The 7,500-nt window shown below is 34.9% G+C and overlaps 1 pseudogene; it reads left to right on the plus strand.

The window, feature by feature from the left end:
* Nucleotides 1-520: 520 nt before the first annotated feature.
* On the plus strand, nucleotides 521-7,181 carry LOC124892830 (annotated as a pseudogene).
* Nucleotides 7,182-7,500: the final 319 nt, after the last annotated feature.

The following is a 7,500-nucleotide window of genomic DNA, read 5'->3' on the forward strand; positions in this document are numbered from 1 at the left end:
CGTTATGTATTCATATATTATGATATAAATATACCACATCAATTCATCATGAATGGATGATGCGATTCCATTGATACAGAGCCAATTCCAAATCAATTCGTTATGTATTCATATATTATGATATTAATATACCACATCAATTCGTTATGTATTCATATATTATGATATGAATATACCACATCAATTCGTTATGTATTCATATATTGTGATATGAATATACCACATCAATTCGTTATGCATGGATGATGCAATTCTATTGATACAGAGCCAATTCCAAATCAATTCGTTATGCATGGATGATGCAATTCTATTGATACAGAGCCAATTCCAATAGACTTATTGGAGGGTCCCATTTGCGTTAATCCATTAGGAATTAAACCTACGAATTCGCCAATTATGAGTTGGGCGCTTTAACCATTCAGCCATGGATGCTTAGGGGGGATCCTCGTATATGGTGAATAACCAAACTCCAATTGAAATGAAATATTTAGGATAAATCAATGCAATTTAGGAGGAATCAATGAGAGGACATCAATTCAAATCCTGGATTTTTGAATTGAGAGAGATATTGAGAGAGATCAAGAATTCTCACCATTTCATAGATTCATGAACCCAATTCAATTCATTGGGATCCCTCATTCACATTTTTTCCACCAAGAACATTCTCTAAAACTCTTTGACCCCCGAATTGGGAGTATCCTACTTTCACGCAATTCACAGGGTTCAACAAGCAATCGATATTTCACGATCAAGGGTGTAATACTCTTTGTAGTAGCGGTCCTTATATATCATATTAATAATCGAAATATGGTCGAAAGAAAAAATCTCTATTTGTTAGGGCTTCTTCCAATACTTATGAATTCTATTGGACCCAGAAATGATACATTGGAAGAATCCATTAGGTCTTCCAATATCTATAGGTTGATTGTTTCGCTCCTGTATCTTCGCAAAGGAAAAAAGATCTCTGAGAGTTGTTTCTTGAATTCGAAAGAGAGTACTTGGGTTCTCCCAATAACTAAAAAGTTTAGCATGCCTGAATCTAACTGGGTTCGCGTTGGTGGAGGAACTGGATCGGAAAAAATAGGGATTCTAGTTGTAAGATATCTAATGAAATCGTCGATGGAATTGAGATCTTATTTAAAGATAAATATCTCAAATATCTGGAGTTTTTTTTGTATATTATATGGATTATCGATCCGCAAGGACCATGATTGGGAATTTTTTGATTGTCTTTCTCTGAGGATGAGTCAAAATAGAATCAACTTGAATTCGGGACCGCTATTCATAATCTTAGTGAAACAAGAGGTTGGGTCAACTATTCAATCAAATGATATTGAGCATGTTTCCTATCTCTTCTCGAGAAACAAGTGGGCTATTTCTTTGCAAAACTGTGCTCAATTTCATATGTGGCAATTCTGCCAAGATCTCTTTGTTAGTTGGGGGAAGAATTTGCCCGAATCAGATTTTTTTAGGAACGTATCGAGAGAGAATTGGATTTGGTTAGACAATATGTGGTTGGTAAACAAGGATCGGTTTATTAGCACGGTACAGAATGTATCGTCAAATATTCAATATGATTCCACAAGATATAGTTTCATTCAAGTAATGGATTCTAGCCAACTAAAAAGATCTTCTGATCAATCCAGAGATCATTTGGATTCCATTAGTAATGAGGATTCAGAATTTCACATATTGATTAATCAAAGAGAGATTCAACAATGAAAAGAAAGATTGATTCTTTGGGATCCTTCCTTTCTTCAAACAGAATGAAAAGAGAAAGAATCAGGCCAATTCCTGAAATGCCTTTCTAGATATTTCTCAATGTCCCGGCTATTCACGGAACGTGAGAAGCAGAGGATTAATCATTTGTTTTCGGAAGAAATCGAAGAATTTCTAGGGAATCCTATAAGATCCGTTTGTTCCTTTTTCTCTGATAGATGGTCAGGACTTTATCTGGGTTCGAATCCTACTGAGAGGTCCACTAGAGATTAAAAATTGTTGAAGAAATAACAAAACCTTTCTTTTGTCCCTTCCAGGCGATCCGAAAATAGAGAAATGGTTAATATATTCAAGATAATTAAGTATTTACAAAATACCATCTCAATTCATCCTATTTCATCAGATCTGGGATGTGATATGGTTCCGAAGAATGAACCAGATATGGACAGTTCCAATAAGATTTCATTCTTGAACAAAAATCCATTTTTTGATTTATTTCATCTATTCCATGACCGTAATAGGGGATGATACAAGTTACACTATGATTTTGAATTAGAAGAGGGATTTCAAGAAATGGCAGATCTATTCACTCTATCAATAATCGAGCTGGATCTGGTGTATCATAAGGGATTTGCCTTTTCTATTGATTCCTGTGCATTAGATCAAAAACAATTCTTGAATGAGGCCAGGGATGAATCGAAAAAGAAATCTTTATTAGTTCTACCTCCTATTTTTTATGAATCGAATGAATATTTTTCTCGAAGGATCAGAAAAAAATGGGTCCGGATCTCCTGTGGGAATGATTTAGAAGATCTAAAACCAAAAATAGTGGTATTTTCTAGCAACAACATAATAGAGACAGTCACTCAATATAGATTGATCAAAAATCTGATTCAAATCAAATATAGTACCTATGGGTACATAAGAAATGTATTGAATCAATTCTTTTTAATGAACAGATCTGATCGGAACTTTGAATATGGAATTCAAAGATATCAAATAGGAAAGGATACTTTGAATCATAGAACTATAATGAAATATACGATTAACCAATATTTATCAAATTTGAAAAAGAGTTAGAAGAAATGGTTCGAGCCTCTTATTTTGATTTCTCAAACCAAGAGATCCATGAATCGGGATCCTGATGCATATAGATACAAATGGTCCAATGGGAGCAAGAATTTCCAGGAACATTTGGAATAGTCCGTTTTAGAGAAAAAGAGCTGTTTTAAAGTAGTGTTCAATTGATTAAGTTTTAATCAATATTTGATTGATTTGTCTGAGGTTATTGACAAAAAAATATTTGTCTAAGCTAATTCGTTTCTTTTTGTCAAAGTTGCTTTTCTTTTTGTCTTATGCACTTGCTTTTTTTTGTGTGAGTTTCGGAAATATACCCATTACTAGGTCCGAGATCTACATACATGAATTGAAAGGTCTGGATGATCAACTCTGCAATCAGTTGTTAAAATCAATAGGTCTTCAAGTTGTTCATTTCCAAAAATTGAAACTCTTCTTATTGGACGATCATGATACTTCCCCAAAATTGAAATTCTTGATCAATGGAGGAACAATATCACCATTTTTGTTCAATAAGATACCAAAGTGGATGATTGACTCATTCCATACTAGAAATAATCGTAGGAAATCCTTTGATAACCCGGATTCCTATTTCTCAATGATATTCCACGATCAAGACAATTGGCTGAATCCTGTGAAATCATTTCATTGAAGTTCATTGATATCTTCTTTTTATAAAGCAAATCGACTTCGATTCTTGAATAATCCCGAGCACTTCTACTTCTATTGGAACACACGATTCCCTTTTTCTGTGGAAAAGGACCGTATCGATAATTCTAATTTTACGTATGGACAATTCCTCAATATCTTATTCATTCACAACAAAATGTTTTCTTTGTGCGTCGGTAAAAAAACATGCTTTTTGGGGGAGAGATACTATTTCACCAATCGAATTACAGGTATATAACATATTCATACCAAATGATTTTCCACAAAGTGGTGACGAAACGTATAACTTGTACAAATCTTTCTATTTTCCAAGTCGATCTGATCCATTCGTTCGTAGAGCTATTTACTCAATTGCAGACATTTCTTGAACACCTATAACAGATGGGTAAATAGTCAATTTTGAACGAACTTATTGTCAACCTCTTTCAGATGTGAATCTATCTGATCTAGAAGGGAAGAACTTGCATCAGTATCTCAATTTCAATTCAAACCTGGGTTTGATTCACACTCTTTATTCTGAGAAATATTTATAATCTAAAAAAAGAAAAAAATGGAGTCTTTGTCTAAAGAAATGCATTAAGAAAGGGCAGATGTATAGAACCTTTCAACGAGATAGTGCTTTTTCAACTCTCTCAAAATGGAATCTATTCTACTCAAAATGGAATCTATTCCAAACATATATGTCGTGGTTCCTTACTTTGACAGGGTACAAATATCTAAATTTGATATTTTTAGATACTTTTTCAGACCTATTGCCAATACTAAGTAGCGGTCAAAAATTTGTATCCATTTTTCCTAGTATTATGCATGGATCAAGTATATCATGGCGAATTCTTCAGAAAAAATTATCTTCAACAATGGAATCCAATAAGTGAGATCTCGAGTAAGTGTTTACATAATCTCCTTCTGTCCAAAAAAATGATTCATTGAAATAATGAGTCACCATGGATATCAACATATCTGAGATCGCCAAATGCTCGGGAGTTCCTCTATTCAATCCTTTTCCTTCTTCTTGTTGCAGGATATCTTGTTCGTACACATCTTCTATTTGTTTCCCAGGCCTCTAGTGAGTTACAAACAGAGTTCGAAAGGTTCAAATCTTTGATGATTCCATCTTCTATGATTGAGTTGCAAAAACTTCTGGATAGGTATCCTACATCTGAACCAAATTCTTTCTGGTTAAAAAATCTCTTTCTAGTTTCTCTGGAACAATTAGGGGATTCTCTAGAAGAAATATGGGGTTCTGCTTCTGGCGGCAATATGTTTGGTCCCGTTATGGGGTCAAATCAATATGTTTTAAGAAGAAAAATTGGAATATCAATCTCATCGACATCATCGATCTCATACCAAATCCCATTAATCAAATCACTTTTTCGAGAAATACGAGACATCAAAGTCATATATGTAAAGAGATCTATTCATTGATAAGAAAAAAAAATATGTGAACGGGGATTGGATTGATGAGAAAATAGAATCCTGGTTCGCGAATAGTGATTCGATTCATGATAAAGAAATAGAATTCTTGGTTCAGTTCTCCACCTTAACGACAGAAAATAGGATTGATCAAATTCTATTGAGTCTGACTCATAGTGATCATTTATCAAAGAATGACTTTGGTTATCAAATGATTGAACGACCGGGAGCAATTTACTTACGATACTTAGTTGACATTCATAAAAAGCATCTAATGAATTATGAGTTCAATCCATCCTGTTTAGCAGAAAGATAGATATTCCTTGCTCATTATCAGACAATCACTTATTCACAAACTTTGCGTAGGGAAAATAGTTTTCATTTCCCATCTCATGGAAAACCCTTTTCGCTCCGCTTAGCCTTATCCCCCTCTAGGGGTATTTTAGTGATAGGTTCTATAGGAACTGGACGATCCTATTTGGTCAAATACCTAGCGGCAAACTTGTATGTTCCTTTCATTACGGTATTTCTGAACAAGTTCCTGTATAACAAGCCTAAAGGTTTTCTTCTTGATGAGATCGATATTGATGATAGTGATGATATTGATGATAGTGACAATCTTGATGCTAGTGATGATATCGATCGTGACCTTGACTTAGCAAAAGCAATGTATCCTTGCATAATATGGATTCCAAACATTCATGATCTGGATGTGAATGAGTCGAATGACTTATCCCTCGGTCTAGTAGTGAACCATCTCTCCAGGGATTGTGAAAGATGTTCTACTAGAAATATTCTTGTTATTGCTTTGACTCATATTCCCTAGAAAGTGGATCCCGCTCTAATGGCTCTGAAAAATTAAATACGTGCATTAAGCTACGAAGGCTTCTTATTCCATAACAACAAAAGCACTTTTTGACTCTTTCATATACTAGGGGATTTCACTTAGAAAAGAAAATGTTCCATACTAACGGATTCGGGTCCATTACCATGGGTTCCAATGCACGAGATCTTGTATAACTTACCAATGAGGTCCTATCGATTAGTATTACACAGAAGAAATCAGTTATAGAAACTAATACAATTTGATCCGCTCTTCATAGACAAACTTGGGATTTATGATCCCAGGTAAGATCGGTTCAGGATCATGGGATCCTTTTCTATCAGATAGGAAGGACTATAACACAAAATGTACTTCTAATTAATTGCCCCATAGATCCTATATCTATCTATATGAAGAAGAAATCATGTAACGAAGGGGGTTCTTATTTGTACAAATGGTACTTTGAGCTTGGAAGGAGCATGAAGAGATTAATGATACTTCTTTATTTTTTGAGTTGTTTTACCAGATCGGTCATTCAAGATCTTTGGTCTTTATTAGGACCTTATGAAAAAATGGGATCAGTTCTTATGGACTCGTTAAGAATGATTCTGATCTAGTTTATGGCCTATTAGAAGTAGAAGGTGCTCTAGTGGGATCTTTAAGGACAGAAAAAGATTGCAGTCAGTTTGATAATGATCGAGTGACATTGTTTCTTCGACTCAAATTGAGGAATCCCTTAGATATGATGCAAAAAGGCTCTTGGTCTATCCTTGATCAGAGATTTCTCTATGAAACGGAGTTTGAATAAGGGGAGAGAGAAGGAGCCCTTGAACCGCAGGAAGATTTATTCAATCACATTGTTTGGGCTCCTAGAATATGGAGCCCTTGGGGCTTTCTATTTGATTGTATCAAAAGGCCCAATGAATTAGGATTTCACTATTGGTCCAGGTCATTTCGGGACAAGCGGATTATTTATGATTAAGAGGTTGATCTTGAAGACAATGATTTAGGGTTCTTACAGAGTGGAACCATGCAGTAATAGACACGAGATAGATCTTCCAAAGAACTTGGCCTTTTTCGAATAAGCCAATTCATTTGGGACCCTGCAGATCCACTCTTTTTCCTATTCAAATATCAGCCCCCTGGCTCTGTGTTTTCACATCAAGAATTATTTGCAGATTAAGAGATGTCAAAGAGGCTTCTTACTTTCCAAACAGATCCTCCTACATCTATATATAAACGCTGGTTTATCAAGAATACGCAAGAAAAGCACTTTGAATTGTTGATTAATCATCAGAGATGGCTTAGAACCAATAGTTCATTATCTAATGGATCTTTCCATTCTAATACTCTATCCGAGAGTTATCAGTATTTATCAAATCTGTTCCTATCTAATGGAATGCTATTAGATCAAATGACAAAGACATTGTTGAGAAAAAGATGGCTTTTCTCGGATGAAATAAAAATTGGATTCATGTAATAGGAGAAAGATTTCCCATTCCTTAGCTGGAAAGATATGTGGCCATGAAAGAGAGATTAAGTGGAACAGAATTGACTGGGTGGTCGAGTCGTGGAAACACTTATTTCTTCCATATTTTTGACCTTAGCTCCATGGAAGAATATGTTACTGCTGAAACACCAAAGAATTGAAATCTTAGATCAAAACACTATGTATGGATGGTATGAACTGCCTAAACAAGAATTCTTGAACAACAAACAACCAGTTCAGATATTCACGACCAAGAAGTACTGGATTCTCTTTCGGATAGGCCCTGAAAGCAGAAGGAAGGCTGGAGTGC

The sequence above is a fragment of the Capsicum annuum genome, unplaced genomic scaffold (assembly GCF_002878395.1).
Source record: "Capsicum annuum cultivar UCD-10X-F1 unplaced genomic scaffold, UCD10Xv1.1 ctg5104, whole genome shotgun sequence".
NCBI classification, from domain to species: Eukaryota; Viridiplantae; Streptophyta; class Magnoliopsida; order Solanales; family Solanaceae; genus Capsicum; species Capsicum annuum.